The sequence below is a fragment of the Cetorhinus maximus genome, chromosome 18, assembly GCF_964194155.1.
Source record: "Cetorhinus maximus chromosome 18, sCetMax3.hap1.1, whole genome shotgun sequence".
In the NCBI taxonomy this organism is placed as follows: Eukaryota; Metazoa; Chordata; class Chondrichthyes; order Lamniformes; family Cetorhinidae; genus Cetorhinus; species Cetorhinus maximus.
The window spans coordinates 93,171,583-93,186,688 of record NC_135896.1 but is presented as its reverse complement, the minus strand read 5'-3'; the positions used below and the strand labels follow the sequence as shown (position 1 = coordinate 93,186,688).

Genomic DNA, 15,106 nt, shown 5'->3' with positions numbered 1-15,106 from the left:
GACCGTGGGTGGAAAACCTTGGTTAAGGAAGCCTCTGACATGTCCTCCTCCTTCCTTAACCGAGGTTTTCCACCCACGGTCCTTGACAGGGCCCTCAACCGTGTCCGGCCCATCTCCCGCGCATCCACCCTCACGCCTTCTCCTCCCTCCCAGAAACATGATAGGGTCCCCCTTGTCCTCACTTATCACCCCACCAGCCTCCGCATTCAAACGAACATCCTCTGCCAACTCCAGCATGATGCCACCACCAAACACATCTTCCCTTCACCCCACCTGGCGGCATTCTGTAGGGATCGTGCCCTCCGGGACACCCTGGTCCACTCCTCCATCATCCCCTACTCCTCAACCCCCACCTATGGCACCTCCCCATGCCCACGCAGAAGATGCAACACCTGCCCCTTCACTTTCCCTCTCCTCACTGTCCAAGGGCCCAAACACTCCTTTCAAGTGAAGCAGCATTTCACTTGCATTTCCCCTAACTTAGTCTACTGCATTCGTTGCTCCCAATGCGGTCTCCTCTACATTGGAGAGACCAAACGTAAACTGGGCGACCGCTTTGCAGAACACCTGCGGTCTGTCCGCAAGAAAGACCCAAACCTCCCTGTCGCTTGCCATTTTAACACTCCATCCTGCTGTCTTGCCCACATGTCTGTCCTTGGCTTGCTGCATTGTTCCAGTGAAGCCCACGCAAACTGGAGGAACAGCACCTCATCTTCTGACTAGGCACTTTACAGCCTTCCGGGCTGAATATTGAATTCAACAACTTTAGATCTTGAACTCCCTCCTCCATTCCCACCCCCTTTCCGTTTCTTCCCCCTTCCTTTTGTTTTTTTCCAATAATTTATATAGATTTTTCTTTTCCCACCTATTTCCATTATTTTTAAATCTATACCTTTTATGCCCTGTCAGTCTTTCCACCCCATCCCCACTAGAGCTGTACCTTGAGTGCCCTGCCATCCATTCTTAATTAGCACATTCGTTTAGATAATATCACCACCTTCAACACCTCTTTGTTCCTTTGTCTGTGACATATTTTGATTATCTGCTCCTATCACTGCTTGCTTGTCCCTACAACCACACCGCGCCCCCCCCCCACCCCCACTTCTCTCCCCCCACCCCCTCCCCACCTTAAACCAGCTTATTTCTCACTCCTCTCCTAATATTACTCAGTTCTGTTGAAGGGTCATGAGGACTCGAAACGTCAACTCTTTTCTTCTCCGCCGATGCTGCCAGACCTGCTGAGTTTTTCCAGGTAATTCTGTTTATCTTCGTCGCGAGGACTGCCTTAGTGGCGGCTCCCATCCTCCCTAAGCGCGGCTCCCCGATTCTCCCTGACACTCCCCGACTCTCCTGTTCCTGTAATCCCGTTGAGCACTGAGAGATATGTTTTAGCGTCGTTTCCCATGTGACTGGCCTGGCCTGGCGCCACTTTGGAGCAGCCTCTCGCCGCTCCCCGAGTAGCGGCAGGGTCCTGAGTGGGAGCGCAAGTCTAGGAGTGGGAAGCAGCAAGAGGGTGAGTCAGGGTGCGGGAGGTCAGAGAGGGGCAAGAGGCCACAACTCGAAGGTCGGGGAGCGGGAGAGGCCCCAATGCTGAGGGTTGGGAAGAAGGAGGATCTGCAATGACCAGGGCATCAAGAAGCAGGATTGGTGGCAGGCAGGGGGTAACCTAAGTAGAAAGTTACATTTTCCTTTCAAAATAAAATAGGCTTAAAGATATAAGTTATTTCATTTACCAATGTAGGAATTTAGCAATTTAGAATATTGCGACTTGAGTAAGTTTTGCATTATTCAGCTTCTAAAAAGTCTACATTGCATAGATGCATTTTAATTCCTTATATTTTCCTGGTTGTTTTATTAATGATGTATTTTCTTAATTGTACATGTGTTTATTCTTCAGTATAATATGTGATTAGTTTTAGTTACACGTGTCACTCTGTAACATTACATCATGAAGGAGTAGTAAGCAATGATAATTTAGTAAAGTAGTTGATGTGGCTCTCACAATGCAGGTTTTTTTGTTAAAGTGGCCCTTGCTTTAAAACTAATGAAGATCACTGGACTAAACACTCTTACACCATGCTTTTTACCTTTAAACAATATATTTCCAAGTCAGGATGGTGAGTGGCTTGGAGGGGAACTTCCAGGTGGTGGTGTTCCCATGCATCTGCTGCCCTTGTCCTTCTAGATGGCAGTGATCGTGGGCTTGGAAGGTGCTGCCTAAGGAGACTTGGTGAGTTGCTGCAGTGCATCTTGTAGATGGTACATACTGCTACCACTGTGCGTCAGTGGTGATGGGAGTGAATGTTTGTGGATGGGGTGCCAATCAAGCGGGCTGCCTTGTCCTGGATGGTGTCAAGCTTCTCAAGAGTTGTTGGAGCTGTACTCATCCAGGCCAGTGGAGAGTATTCCATCACACTCTTGACTTGTGCCTTATAGATGGTGGACAGGCTTTGGGAGTCAGGAGGTGAGTTATTTGCCGCAGGACTCGTAGCCTCTGACCTGCTCTTGTAGTCACAGTATTTATACGGCTAGTCCAGTTTAGTTTCTGGTCAATGGTAACCCCCAGGATATTGATTGTGGGGGATTCAGCGATGGTGATGCCATTGAATGTCAAGGGCCGATGGTTAGACGCGAATGTTACTTGCCATTCATCAGCCCAAGCCTGGATATTGTCCAGGTCTTGCTGCATTTGGACATTTGGGATCTCTTGAGATTTTCTCCTAATAGCATGATTGGCAATTTATTGAACTAGGATCATGTGCAATGGGAAATAACTTGGGAGACATTTGGAGTGAAGAGGAAGTGGCTTTGAGCAATAGAATTCTAATGACTAGGAACTGGCTAGGTACATTGGAAGCGAAGTTCATCTCTGGTAGCTTGCAAAACCACAAATGGACCGCCATTTGACACTTAACCCTTAACGTCAGGCAGAATGTATAATGGGCAAGCATTCATTCCATTTTCTACCAGCCATTCTGCATCCCCACTGAAATAGACTTTCACCTCACTGAACTCCTGTACATTGAGCATTGGAATACAAACAATGGGAAGGAAAGTGCAAGACTTTGGCGCATTGGAGCTCTCGGACTGATGCAACTGGTTTCACAAATTAGAATTCCATGCTTGAATCAGACCTGCATTTGCATTTGATTGTATTTTCTTGTCTTCTGGCCAACTGTCGAGATGAAAAATAGGTTCCATCAACAAAACTTCTGAGTGTTTTTTTTTAAAATCTCTTCTCTTGTGAAATTGTCCCGAGTAGATGCAAATTCAGATTTTGGAGAGGCGGTCATACACAATGCTAGAAGCTAATTGGCGTGAGACTAGCATATCCTCCAACGGGCATGAGAACGAGAAGAGAAATCTAATGGAAAACAGCATGCCTTAACTGATTATATTTGTGAACAATGCTCAGTCAGGCACAGAAAATTAAACTGCTCCAAAATGCACTGGAATTAAATTCGACGAGTAAATGCCAATCAAACATTCTTTTTATTTAATGGGGTCATTAAAAAGAGAATTGCAACTTCTGTAGTACTTTCAAAAGCCCAAATGAGTGGCAATTAAGTTTAAAAGCTTTTACATTTTTGTATGTCTTTGAAGACTCAGAAGGGCTTGTGCCGTTCAATTAATGAGGAAATGTAAAGAGCAGAATGACTAACAATGCATGGGCGTAAACAAACACCAATCATTGCAATATTGGGTTATGGGTTTATAAATAGAGGCAGTAAGTACAAAAGCAAAGAGATTGCGCTAGAATTTTATAAAGTCCCTGGTTCGGCCTCAACTGGAGTATTGTAGAGAATTCTAGCACCAAACTTCCAAAGAAATATAAAGCCTTAGGAATGGTACAGAGGAAATACACAAGGATGAGGAATTCTGGTTGTGAGGAGGGATTGGAAAGTTAGGATTGGTTGTCTTAGGGACAGTAAAGGCTAATCAAGGTTTTCAAGGTGAGAAAGGGGTTTTGATAGTGTCGGTAGTGAACTGATGAGTGAGTAACTAGAGGTCATAGATTTAAAATCACAAGCAAAAGATCTAAGAGGGGAGAAGAGGGGAAATGCCAGAATCCAGAAGGTTCGGCCTGAAAAGGTGGTGGAAGCTGATTCCATAATTAATTTTTAAAAAGAGTTAATTTATTCTTTCATGGGACGTGGGCATCACTGGCAAGGCCATCATTTGTTGCCCATCCTTACTCGCACTTGAACTGAATGGCTTGCTAGGCCATTTTGGAGAGCAGTTAAGAACCAACCACATTAGATTCACATGTCGGCCAGACCAGGTAAAGACAGCAGGTTTCCTTCCCTAAAGAGCATTAGTGAACCAGATGGGTTTTTTTTAAAACGACAATCAGCAACAGTTTCATGGTCACCATCACTGAGGCTAGCTTTCAATTCCAGATTTTATTGCTTGAATTTAAATTCCACCAGCTACCATGGGATTTGAACCTGTGCCCCCAGAGGATTAGCCAGGGCCTCTGGATTACTAACTCAGCGACATTACCACTACGCCACTGCCTCCCCCTCGGACGGGTACTTGTGGATGAGAAACTTGTAGGGTTACAGACCAAAGCTGGGAGAGCGGGACTAAGGGCGGCTGCTCTTTAAAAAGAGCCAGCACAAGCTCTATGGGCCGAAAGTCTCTTTTGATGTAACGGGTTGCTATGATTTTATGATTAACCATGGTACATCAATAATGTTCTTCAACCATCCCCCCCACTTCACGCACCTTTTCCCAACTTCTCTCCCTTCTCTCGAAAACACTGAACATCAATGCAGGTACCAAACAAGCCCCCTGTTAGTTAGCTCAACCAGGCAGTCTGAGAGCTTTGGGCCTGGGCAGGTGAAGGCACACCAGTGGAGCAGTGAAAATCAGAGATACACAAGAGGCTGAAAGTGGAGGAGCGCAGAGAGGGTTGTGTGGCCCAAAAAATTAAATTCAGCTAAAAGAAAAATGTTAAATTTAATTATATTTCTTTTAATAATCACTTACTTTAAGTGGTTCAGATATCAAAATTTACTATTTGAAGGTACATTTTATTGCCCATGAAACATAAGATTTTCTAAGCTTTAGGTTCAGATTTGCAGATATAAATTGTTTTGTAAGTGCTAAATATCCGTCCTCTGCATCAGGATGAACGTGGTCATTAAAAACTTCCTGTGCTCATTATCTTACAAAAAGTGCAAAAGGGCTGCCGGTTGGGAGACTATCACGGCAATATTTTACATTCTGTCAGCACTTGATGCAGGATCTAATGCTCCCATCTCATCCCATGTTATTTATATACACCAGAGTGCTACAAAAGTGAGGCACAACTAAAGCGTTCAATGATTGGAATATTCAGCTAAGTCATTTGGGGACTGGTAGAATCATACCATCCAACACAGGAGGCCAGTCAGCCCATATTGCCTGTACTAGCTCTTTGAAGGAACTGTCCAATTTAGTCCCACACCCCCTGCACTTTCCCTGTAATCCTGAAATGAAGTTTTCTTCAAGCACCTGTCCAATTACCTTTTGAAAGGTCCAGGGGAATCTGATTCCTGCACCCTTTCAGGTAATACATTCCAGATATTAAGCCCCCTAGTCACTGATCTACATTGTCCTATCGAACCACTCATAATTTTGAACTAGGCCTCCCTTTAACCTTAAGAAGAACAACCACAGCTTCTCCAATCTTTCCACATAACTGAACTCCCTCATTCCTGATATCGTCCTGGTGAAGCTCCTCAGTGCCCTCTCTAACACCTTGACATCCTTCCTAAAAAGTGCGGTGCTCAGAATGGGACACAATTCCAGTTGAGGCCTGAACAGAGGTTTGTAAATGTTTAGCAAGACTTTGCTCGGGTCATTTATACATGGACAAGAGAAGAAACAGCTCTCGCACCAAATGCTGGGAGACTGCACTACAGTGGCAGGATTTGATGCCGATTGGGCAGGTGCACGCCTGACCTCATCGGGCGTGAGATGGCGTTGAGCGAGCGTCCTGACGTCATCCCCCACTCGCGCGATATTTCAGACGATGGGCACGCACAGTCGGAAATGTGCCCACCGAAAATTAAGAGGGCAATTAAACCCATTAACAGCGCAATTATCTGCCATTTTAGGTAGTCTGTCCAACCTTACGGTTAGCGGACGGGTGAATTGGCCAGGCGGCCTTTGCATTTTTCAACAAACCTCATCCACGGGTGGGATGAGATTTCCGTCATGAAATAAAATATAAAATAGATTTCAGTGGACAGCATCTTCATAGACTAAATTTTCAGGTGACTAATTATGATGCATAGACACTTCTTTTTCAGTTTTTGAAACCTTTATTTTTGCTGTTTCTACCTTTAGGGAAACGAGGTCTACATGCTGTCCAACAAATTGTCCTTTGACAGGATCGCTGTAACTGAGGCACATATACATACAATACATATAAACATACAAACAAGGAACAGGAGTAGGCCATTCAGCCCCTCGAGCCTGCTCCGCCATTTGATAAGATAAGATCATGGCTGATCTGATAGTAACCTGAAATCTGCATCCCACCTACCCCCGATAGCCTATCACCCCCTTGCTACCACCTATCTACCCACCTCTGCCTTAAAAATATTCAAAGGCTCTGCTTCCACCACCTTCTCAGGAAGAGAGTTCCCAAAGACTCATGACCCTGAAATAATCTTACTCCTCCCTGCATCCTCACCATATTAACATCAGAACTCATCACACTCACTCTGACTTGGACTTACTCAATCCTTGAACATCAAAAGCCTCGGAGGGGAAGCGAGGACGGCAAATATTTAAAGACACACCCAAGGTGAAGAAAAACGTGGTTCTTAGATGCAATCTCACCAACTGTTTGGGAGCCACAGACAGAGCCACAACGACGACCTCTGTGTAACTGGTGTTTGAGGCAGTGGACATGATCCACCTCTGTCTCTAGTCTCCGAAACTCTGCTCAAAGTAATAAATCCATTAGCACTGAAATTTCAGTATAAGGCTGCTCCAGCTGAGTGTGGAACTCAGCAGGAAGCATTCGAAGAACGCCGACAGCACAGCCTGCAATGAAAAAAGCCAACAAATGCAAACCGTTTTTACCAACTACTACTTAGGAAACGACTTTAAAAATGGACTGAATTTGGTAACATGCTGTTAAGCTGGCTTTTACATATAATATGTATATGGGGAAGGGGGGGGGGGAACTGGTGCTGTGCATGCCTTTTTGCAAAATTATATCTTGCCCAGAACATTATTCTGCAACCGTATTAATGATATAACCCAGCAGACAACTGATGCAAAAACACTCCTATCCACTGCCGAACAATTAGTAAAATGGATCATTTTATCTAATGGCTTAAACTCTCTTGATTTACAATCGGTACCCTTGCAGTTTCTCGAGACGTCCCTCGCATTGTTTTATTGGAGGCATTGGAACAAATGCTCTGTAGCATTAATGACAACAGGCGAAGGTTAAGGCACACACAGGCCATCAATGTACATAAACTGCCAGCAACACCTATAGCACCCAATTTAGAAACGCTGAACTCTTTCTGAATTGCAAAATTCATCATCCTGGTGTCTTATTTTGCAGAGAGAGTTAAAACTGTTAACTGTAACTGGATAGCTCTCAAGCAAATCTCTACCGAGAATTATTAAAAGGGTTTTTACCTTTTTGTTACAGCTACTTTCCTGAGTTCTACTCACTGAAGCCGCCAGCTGCCTAAAGGAAGTGTGTTGTTGATCACACCAGCAAACATTTCTGCTACATCCTGTGTTGTCTATTCACTACACTGGTTACCACCTCTTTAGGAAATTGTATATTTACGACACGTGTATTTATCCTCAGACACGGATCAGCCTTCCAAACTGCTGGGAACACAGAAGTGACAGCCCGTCTAAAGAACACCGTGCCGTTATTTTACTGCTTTATCATCTCACTTCTTAAAAAACAAGTGGCATGGGTTGCCAAAATTTGTTTTCAAAACAAAAAAAAAAGAACACGAAGAGAGCTGAATCCTTTTCATTGTGAATTAATTGTGCGGCTCACTTGGATTTCATTCCAAATGTCAGCGGTAAAATAACAAGTGTAACGCGGACCTAAAGTTGAACAGAACGCAAAACGCTTTGTCTGACCTTTCAGTAAATGGATACATGAAGCAGATACTCCATTGCTGGCATACTACACATTGCAAATTTACAAAGCTATTTCTTTCACCCCAAATTCATGTAACGCACTGGCCACACTGAAACCAACAAGTTGTTGGGAGTAAAATGAATTGGGTGGAACAAAATTATCCCCAATTTCCATGGAAGTTCATCAATGGTAAATAGACGGCATGAATTTTGTGCCTGCCTGTGTGCATATCTTGGGCTTACACACATGTGGAGGAGACTCTTTCGAGTTATCAACAGTCACAGATTGCAACTCTTTCGAGTACAATCACAGTTCTTGGTTTCCGGGAGTGGGACATGAACCCACAACCCTCTGATTCAAAGGCGAGGGTGCTATGAACTGAGCCACAGCTGACACCTCTACATGTCCAGGAGGTGGTACCTCACTCCATAAGGTCTGTATTGAAGTAGGCCCTCAGTTACTTCTGAACTGAGAATTGTACTCTGCAGGTAACATTGAGTTCCTGGGCGTAGATTAAGCTGCTGTTTTGCGGTCAAGTTCAAATAGCAAACAGGAGGCGCAAGCATAATGAGGCAGCAGGACAACTGGCATTATCATCTTTCAATTGCCCTGTAGCTTCCAAGGAGTGGCAATCACACCCCGTCAGTTTCCTACACTGCATATTTCTGGCCGGCACTTCCGATCCCGGCTTCTTCAGAAAACGCGGAGCGTGCCCTTGAAGCATTGGCTCATCGGGGGAAAGATAAACCACACCCCCCCCCGCCCCCCCCCCCCCACCACCTTTAATGGCACTAGCTGGCGCATTCTGTTAAACCAGCACATGGAAAAGCTTTGGGATATTTAAACAGTGTCTTAGTGAACGAGTGAATGGAGGAATGAATTAAGTGGGTGTGTAAACGGGTAAGGTGGGTGAGCTACCTGGGTAGGGGTGGAATCTAGGTGGGGTGGCCGGCAGATGGATGGGTCAGCAGTTGGTCGGATCAGGAGGATTTGTCAGCTCAGGAGCTAGTCAGATAAAAGCAAAAAACTGCAGATGCTGGAAATCCAAATCAAAAGCAAAAATACCTGGAAAAACTCAGCAGGTCTGGCAGCATCTGCGGAGAGGAGCACAGTTAACGTTTCAAGTCCGAACGACCCTTCAACAGAACTAGTCAGGGGTGGAGGGGGAGTCGGGTGGTAGGGGCTAGTCAGGTCAGATCGTTGGGTCAGGAGGGGGGAGTCAGGAAGTCAAGCGGGCAGTCAGGAGGGTCAGTTGTAAAGTTACCCAGGAATTAGATTAGGACTTTTCTGTCTAACCGCTCCTGGGTAACCATTCAGCTAAGTGAGCCGGAGCTGTCCGGAGTCTCCGACTCTAACTCAGAATTGGAACATTTTCAGAAGGTCCCAGGAATCAGGGGGAATTGCCCATTGGAAGCTGAAACTTTCCGGGCAATTCCCACAGAGTCAGTGGGTCAGGAATTCCGAGAATTCCCAAAGCGCATCTTCGGGAGGGGGGTCCATCCCATCTCCGACAATCTGGAGATCTAGGCCGATAAATGACAAAGCCAAACTTTTGCAAAAAGGTGAGTGGTTTTCAGTTATTTTAAATCTCTGAAGTAGAGGAGAGTGTTTTTTGTAGTGAAAAAAGCAAAACTGCTTTTGTCATTTTGCTTCATTGTAAAGGGCTTGGTCATAAAGCAGTTATGTTGCGTAGTACAATCACCAGAAACGCCCACTTCCCCAAGAGTATGTGAGCAAGATGCTCCACAGCCACTGGTGGTTGTCAGTAGCTCGCTCATTCTTTTGGCCCCCAAAACTTGAATCACATTTTTTTGTTAAAATATTCATGGTCTAGAATAAAGATACCTCAGTGTTACAATTTGGGTCTAACCAATAGAGACATTTACTGGTCTTGTGTAATCTGTACGTGGTCAAGTCAAAATATCATTGCCATTAATGATACTTTAACAAAGGAGACCATTTCCTTCGTGTAGTCATGTGATTTTATCATTGTCCTTTGTCCGGACGCGACAAATATCTAGTTCATGGTTCATGTTAATATTTTAGGGGTAATTTTTAGTTCTGGGAAGACTGAAGTTTAACTGTAGAAAATAGGATAAATGCAACAATAGCGGCTTGGATAAAAACAGAAAATGCTGGAAAAACTCAGCAGGTCTGGCAGCATCTGTGGAGAGAGGAACAGAGTTAACGTCTCGAGTCCGTATGTCTTTTCTTCAGAGCTCCGCTGAAGCTGAGCCAGCCAGGAACAAGCGACTTCCCTGTGCCCCCTCCCCCCTCCATCTTCTTTGATGTCCTACGGGTGATAACTCAGGAGCGCTGAGCAAGGTTGTGTGCACTCACCTCTGAGTTGCCCTTGAAGTTCAGGCACATGCCTTTTAAAGGCGATTGTGAAGCACGTCGTTCTGCAGTAATGCTGACGTGGGCTGTAAATTTGTTGTGGGGGGTGATTCTGGTGAGCAGGCCTTATAATTAGATGCAAATGTATTAAAATGATGTTCCCGATGTGTGGCGGTGGGAAATGTAGCCCGCCATTGACGGATGGAGCGGACAATCGCAACTGGTTTCACAACAGCGTAAAACTGGTTTTTGGCCTTCTCGCCATATTGTCGTCCCTCCACCCGCCATGACGCCCAACGCCAAAGGGGCCGGAATATTCCAGCTGTGGTGTCTACACTGCTCGCAAACAAGTGCGGCGCGGAAAGAAGTTTTGTTTTGGGGAGGTAAAGCATTCAGTGAACGCTGAAAAGCTGCTTCGTCATGGGGGTAGGTGGAGTTTAAGAAAGCTCTCTGGTTTCATTTTATCTGACTGTCCTGCAGGAGGGGAGGAGGCCCTATTGAAAAGGTGCTCCTCTTAGCAGGCTCCAGGCAGTTAGCGCTCAGAAAAGTCCTGGAAGCCTCTGTGCGGCCAAGAGACTCGAGTTCGGAGAAACACAAGGGCAGTGCCAGCTTAGTGAAGTTAGCAGTCTGCGAAAGAGCTGGCATTGTGTTGGTAATTCAAGGTGGGAATGCAGTTTTGTGAATCCCATGGAATGCACTCTTAGGTGGAAAAATTGAGCCATCAGGAAGTGAGCAGTCGTTGAGGCAGTCCGAGTTGGAGTGGCTTTTCAGGGAATTCAGAGACTAGATCTTCAAAAGTGAAGAGTGAGGGAGACAAAGTTTTGATGAAGTATTGTGACTCACAGTGGTCACTGATATCTGGACGTGTTGCTGAGGAATCCATGGGATCTGTCTTGGTTGCATCTGCCATTTAATGTGCAGTGTAGTGTGTTCAACGACAGCTTGCCTGTTAATTCATATTTACCTTGTGTTAGTTCTGAATTTTAGAGTACATGACAGATACTGTAAATTGTTTTACTTTTTTGACTTTGTATGGCAAAATTTATTTTATTTGTTTAAAACTGAGGAATCTTGTGGCTTTATTCCCCTGGTGGGTAACTGGGATTTCAAACTGTCTACTTTAAACAAAAAGTTACTGGTAGATTGTAACAAGGGGAAGCACTTTATTCGTTGCATTGCAAAGTGCAGTTGTATTGCTGGGTCTTTCTCATTCTGAAAGCACTAAAATTGTAAGTCCCCATGCAAATATGTGAAGAAAGATTTCCCTCCGCTCGTTCATGACTGCACTTTCACAGTTAATGGCATTTGTCTATGACAGGAAGTATCTGGCCTGGTGGTGCCACTGGCTTCTACCCAAAAGCTGCCAAGAATCTCCAGCTGTACAACGTTTGAATGCGATCAACACGGCCTGAATTTCAACCTCAACCATTCACTTCAAACCTGGTGCTCTCCGAAGCATTTTAAGGTTTAAAGATCATTTCTGAAAGGACCATTTCAAATGCTTTAATGCTTGACCTTTTGTTTTTAAGTCCACGAGAGCGTTTTTTTTTGTAGGCACGAAGAAAGCCTGATGTGGACCAGCCATGATCTCACTGAATGGTAGAGAGGGTCCCAGGGGCTGAATGTTCTATTCCTGTTCCGAATGTCCCTGCAGAAGGTTTAAATCATAAGGCAAAGCTGTACCTGTCCACAAAGGCGCACCGATCACCGAAGGTTAGCCTTTCTTTATAAGGGTTCATATTCATTTAATTCTATACACGTACAGACCATAGCATTGGAAATGAAGCATGAGCATCTTAATAGCAAGCAAGATTTCTCCACCTTTCCACATGAAAGTGTGCAGAGGGTTGTCCTTTGCCATTAGCAGTAACAGCATCCTGCTGTCTGTGACCCATTTTGGACGTCACATTGATACAGGGCACAATCCCTGGTCACTCAGTTGAAGATGGGTGCTTTCTGAAAAAAAGGACAGAGCAATAGCCATCCAGGTTCTTTGCTGAGGCGCAATTCCTAATTCTTTGAATTAAATCAATGTCTCCGACCACATTATTTTATGGATCTTGGTCTGAGCCCCCTCATAATCATGTTTTATTCCTTTCATAGGGTGTGGGCATCACTGGCAATGCCAGCATTTGTTGCCTAACCCCAACTGCCCTTAAACCAAGTGGCTTGCCACACCATTTCAGGAGGCCTGTTAAAAGTCTCCTTCCCTAAAGGGTATTAGTGAACCAAATGGGTTTTTATGACAATCGTTTCATGGTCACCATTACTGAGACTAGCTTTTCAACTCCAGGTTATTAATTGAATTTGGTGGGATTTGAACCCAGAGCATTAGCCTGGACCTCTGGACTTCAAGTCCAGTGACATTACCACTACACCACATCCTCCCCTGAGAGAAGTATGGGTTAGTGCACATGACACTCACTCAGTTCCTCCCTCGCAGCTCAAATTCACTTTCCCCGAAAAAATCCAACAGAGCAGTAAATGTACTGTTTCACTTTTGTGACAAGTGGTTGTGGAATGGTCAGATTCCTGATGTTTCTCCTCATTTCCAGTGAGCCCATTATTCCTGCTGCTTCCACATGGCTGAGTGGCTCGTGCTTGCTGGATGGTATCAGACAAAATTATAATTCAAGCTCAGCTTTCATTACTTTAGCTTTGCCTCAGATGGCCGATGACCTGAATCATCCTTGGCGAGCCAGTGCAAGGAAGTAAAGCTAAGACCTGGATTAGCATTCTATTTCTGGGCAGCTGAATTTTACCCTCAGTACAAATGATACCTATCTTTGATTTCTTTCCTTTCCTTGGATTAAATGAAGCCTATGTGAGGTAAATTTATCTAGTTCTTGGGAACAAAGTGCCTAGCTTTTATGATTTGTTCAGGGTTGTTTTTACTGTGCGTTATACCAAGGTTTTGTAAGATTTATAATTTGGTGAACTGTAACGAAATTAAAAAGGTTTTGTACAATATATTAATGAGCTGCCCAAACCTAAAGAGGTAGTGAAGAGATTGTGGCTACATAACAGACTGGGGATATGAATAATCCATGAGAATATAATACATCAATTAGGGAATGTGTAGATAAATTTGGGTTAGCTTGATGGTTATTAGCATTAAAAGTACTGATTCATTTGATTATTGTTATGTTTTCAGTGATAGCTGTATTAAAATATTAGCTACTGTAGTTCACTCCTTCAGCTAAACGTCACAACAAACTTGTCATTCCTTTGACGCAAGTCTCTTGTGCCCACCTCACCTTGCCCTGCACCCCATCATTGGCAGCCATGACTTCAGTTACCTCAGCTCCATAAACCCTCCCACTTCTCTGCCCCCCTCTAAGAACTTCTTTTGCCAAGATTTCAATCATCTTTCCGAATCGCTACTTCTTTAGCTTGGCGTCCTTGTTTTCTCCTGATTGCATCTCTGTAATAACTGGCGAGGTTGTCACCAAGGTCAGTGTCGGCTCAGCTGTCACTTCTGCTTCTCCTGGATCACCAAGACAAGTCTTCCCCCAGGGTCGCCCCCAATCCTCTGCACAATCCACTTTCTCTCCATCTCATCCGCATCCACTCCTGCTCTTTAGACCTTCTCTCTCACTAAACCAGCGACCACTGAAGTACCTTTCCTGAGCCTGCGCTCGCTGTATTGATAAGGTTTTCCCATCTCAAGCATTCTCCCCTCGGGGTTCATCCAACATTTGCACCATCCTTTCCTAAAAAAAAAAATCTACTCACGACAGTTCAGTCTTTGCAAAAATCCATCCTGTCCACCTTCCCTTTTCTCTTTGAAGTCCTGACACACGCCACCACATCTCTAATCCACCCTCAGCTCTCTCCGGTCCCTTTAATTAAGCTTCATCTCTCCTGTAGCTTCAAGATGGCCCGAACCAAAGTGACAAATGACAGTGTCGGTGGCTGAGGTTGTGATCTCTGACCCACCTCATCCTTTCTGCAGTCTCCGAAATGGCCAATCAGAACACCTCTCCTCTAGCTCAAGCTCAGTGGAACTGCCCTCGTTTATTCCCACTCTATCTTACCTGATGGAACGCTTCTGCCAACACGTTCCTTCCCGTTAAAATCAAAGCAAAACACTGTGAATGCTGAAAATCGAAAATAAAAACAGGAAGTGCTGGAAATACTCAGCAGGTCTCACAACATCTGTAGAGAGAGAAACAGGAGTTGATGTCTCGAGTCAAATATGACTCTTCGTCAGAGCTGAAAGAGGGTAGAAATGTGATGGGTTTTATGCCATTGAAAGGGGGAGGGGGGGGGGCAATGAAAGAGAAAGTCTGGGGTAGGGTAGAGGTCAGGACAGATTGAATGACAAAGTTGCCATGGAACAAAAGACAAAAGGAGTGGTAATGGCTGTTGCAATGAAACAAAGCATTTGTCCAGAGTGAGTGTGAGTGGTAGAATAATGAACAGCTCTGTCCAAAGGCAAAAACATGAAAAACAAGGCTCAGGCCAGCACATGGCAAAATAAAAGCATCAAAATGGGGGGGGGATAAAGCTCATGGGCTGTAATTGCTGAACTCAACGTTGAGTACAGAGGGTGTAAAGTGCCTAGTCCGAAAATGAGGTGCTGGTCCTCCAGCTTGCTTCATTCGAACTGTGCACCAGGCCAAGGGCAGAAATATGAGCATGAGAGCAAGG

At 44.8% G+C, this 15,106-nt stretch overlaps 1 protein-coding gene across 10 annotated transcripts in view; it reads right to left on the bottom strand.

Moving 5' to 3' along the window:
- The window catches only part of LOC144693363 (alpha-(1,6)-fucosyltransferase), a 726,743-nt gene that overhangs the window by 244,659 nt on the left and 466,978 nt on the right, over nucleotides 1–15,106 (bottom strand). Inside the window, exon 1 of one of the 10 annotated variants that reach the window (XM_078563202.1) lies at nucleotides 7,651–7,743. The exons of the other annotated variants lie outside the window; for them this stretch is intronic. The gene's annotated coding sequence lies outside the window, so the exon portion shown is untranslated. Of the gene's footprint in view, nucleotides 1–7,650; nucleotides 7,744–15,106 lie in introns of those variants that run through there. 10 annotated transcript variants of the gene reach the window in all.